Source organism: Phragmites australis, chromosome 16 (assembly GCF_958298935.1).
Source record: "Phragmites australis chromosome 16, lpPhrAust1.1, whole genome shotgun sequence".
NCBI lineage: Eukaryota > Viridiplantae > Streptophyta > Magnoliopsida > Poales > Poaceae > Phragmites > Phragmites australis.
This window is the reverse complement of record NC_084936.1, coordinates 10,470,130-10,473,586: the sequence shown is the minus strand read 5'-3', so window position 1 is coordinate 10,473,586 and position 3,457 is coordinate 10,470,130.

Genomic DNA, 3,457 nt, shown 5'->3' with positions numbered 1-3,457 from the left:
GTCTTCTTCTTTGGTGGTATTCTCTTAGTGCTCCTAGTCTTCTACAATGTATCCTCCCCCACGGACGGCGCTAGCAGTTGGTGAAAGAACCTGTCTTTCACGAACAAGGTGCGGTGAGAACTAGCTCGCCGGAGTGGCTCAAGCTTAGGAAAGAAAAGGAGAGGAAAGAAATACCCAGAGTGATTGTAAAAATCTGCCTTGGTGCACCATGTGCCCTTGGTCAGTATTTATATTGCCTTCCAGGATGTAGGGTTAAAGACATGCCCCTGGCAAGTAGTAGAGAATACAAGCTATCGCTTATACAATTAGGACACAATGCCAGTATAGTAATACATCGGCCAGGTAGGAGGCCAAAATATCAACCACCGTGATGATATCGCCTAGCTGTGGTGGTCACTGTGATGGTGAGTGGCCACTGTGCCTAGTCGGTCACCGACTATGGCACCGATCTTATCTGGCATGTCAGGCAACCACCACTTGCATCGGTGTGTCAGGTGGCCACCACTTGCACTGGTGTGTCAAGTAGCCACCACTTGCACTAACATGTCAAACGGCCACCACTTGCATCGGCATTAAATGCAAGTTGCATCAAGACAGACACCACATGGCATGTGGGCCTTATTAGGGCCCCTTGCCCCTCCCCATCTCAGGGGGTCTGCAGCCTCCGAGGGTCCAGAGGACACCGAAGGCTTGGGCTCCTGGGGTTGCTTCGGAGCCCAGGCGTTTCGGATGGGTCCTAGGCCCGACAGTCTCCGTGCTTAGACTATCATAGCAAAGGGGCATCAAGGGTCCTTAATGGCAACCCCGAACACTCCATGATCACTCCCTCTACAAATGAAGTAGGCCTTTGTTTCGAGGCATTCAATATTGTAATGACCCGTCTCATTGCAATTGTAGCATGTAATCTGTACTAGCTTGGCTGATTCCTTGGATTCAGATTCAGTTCTGGCTAGTGCCTTCATCTATTGCTTGTTTATCTTACCCTCTTGAGATGCATTCAAGGTAGACACTCTTTTCCATGGCCCTGCTTATCGAGGACGTGATGGCCCCTGTTGATGGAAGAATAGAGGTGGAGGTGGTTGGTTGTGGAAGTATCCGAAAGGAGGTGGTGGCAGGTGCTAGAAGAATGGATGTGGGGGAAAATTCAGTGGGAACTAATTCCACTCTCCACCTCCCCATCCACCCAATCCTACTCCAATGAACCACCACATGGTTGCGGTTCTCTTCCTCGGCCTGCCATCAAGCTCTTCAACACTTGCACAAATGAATCTCACTCTTCTCTCTTCTGCCTAGCAATCCCTGGCAAAGTTGAGTTTCTTTGGATTCTCACTCAATTGATCTCCCTGCATAGCGGGTAGCAATATCCCACCTCAAACGATCTTGTCTCGAAAAAGATCCCAGCAGATCCACACCGCTACCTTCACCGGAGACGAAACACTAGATGGGGTGTATTGGGACAGAACTAACCAAAGCTAACTGAAAAATTCCTACATCTCACCCCCGTCCTCTCCTGGATCCCATGTCTCATTCAGGTTACAGGCCTGCGCACCCTACAAACCTGAGTTGGACGCTTGTGGACGAGATCTCTCCACGCACTTCCTCTATGGCGTGACACATGTCTTCTCGTTTGAAAGGTTTCGGTGCACGCTCGCCCTTGAGAAGGTCCTGCGTCGCCCTGGCGATGGCGCACAGGACTCTAGCACTGGGCTCAGGAGCAGAATATTGGCAACGATGTCACCACGGGAGCGCTTCTCGCCTAATCAGGTGCAAGCGTTAGTCGGCCTCTTATGCGCCCTTACATGGATAGCTCATCCAGATAGGTTTTGGTTATAGCCTTCACCGCACACTTCATCATCATGCTATCCACGGAAAGATCAATCTCTATTATCTATAGAGTTTGTGCAGCTGATTGTATTTTTTTCAACAACGATTAAGTTGATCAGCCACTCTAGATAGCCTATTCCTGATTATTTGATCGGTTTTTCTCTCTCTATAATCATTTGATTGGTTTTTCCTTTAGGTTTGTAGATTGGTTTGCGTCACCCACTGCGATCCATCATTCTTCACCGACCAGCTCCTTGTCTCCAACCGTGTGTCAAGGATGGGCAATTGCTCACGGTGATGAGCCCATGGCTCCTGTGGATACGACTAATACCATCAATAATCCTCAAATCATATAAGGTCCAATTACAAGAGCGCATGCACGGCAATTAGACCACTAGGTGAACTCATTTCTTGCTGTTCATGCTTCCTTAGATGGATTACTACTAAATTCTTGTGATGGTTTATTGATTAGGAATGTAGGAGAAGCACCACAATCTTACCCAGACATCACCCCACAAAGTCCAAGTCTACTCGAACTCGAGGCTGAGCACTAGTCGTGGTCGTGGTCAAGTCCCAGGACAACATGTCAGTAAAACGTGAATAACTCTCTCATACGAAGTCCGTTTTAGGTAATCTTGGACATTTTGGAAAGCTTACGACGAGCCCTTTCCAATGGATATGAGCTCAACCAAATATTCCTTATAGTTTAGTCAGAGTCAAAGAAATAAAGTGCTACGCCACCGTATTGGACCTTGTTAGGTCTTGTAATCGTGTCGGGGTCAGAGCCCAGGTTGTGCACGCCTCTTTCCACGGCTACACAACTCTAGGTCAACCTCCTCATGTCCCTCCTATATATACACAGTAATCGTCATGTTTAGGCTTAGGTTTAGCTTAGATTATTCTATTTTAGATAGTTTCACTGTTTATCGGTTTGCTGAACCCCAACTCGAGTACTTCATTGGTAATTAGCAATATTCAGATTGCATCTACCTATTATTGCTTGTGTTCTCGATTCGCTTGCTGGAAAAGTCTTCTTGGTGAGGTCAACCGCGTCTTAGCACGGTTGATAACCACTGAGTAGTGGTGTAGTGGTTGCGAGGGTTCTCAATCTGTTCTGTTCGGAGCCTTTGGATCATCAATGTCGAAGCTCCACCAATCGACTTATCATATTACCTTTCGGAAGATCGAGCAAACGCGCATCACATGGGTTGCCTTCACATGATGTTGCTCGACTGCCCTTGTTTGCATGGTGTCCATGCCGGTTCATCATTGCCACCACCAATGAGGATGACTCCAACAATGACACCACTATTGTAGAGTAATCGAGACACTAGAGAATGGAAAATGAAAACTCTTGTTGATTTCATTGATTGATCACAAATTTATACATAATGAATGGACAAGTTCATATCCTTTCGGGGAGGCATCACTCCCCAATAGATGTCCCTTTGGGGAGGCATCCCTCCCCAGTAGGCGTCTAATTGATGACTTATAATTATTTCATTATACTCCTCCTTGATCAATTTGGTCATTTGTATATAACGTAATAAAATCTCTTCTAAAAACCATGTGAGAAAAATGTAAGAAACACTATAATTGTAATATGCCATCGGAAACTCCTTAAAACCCCAGT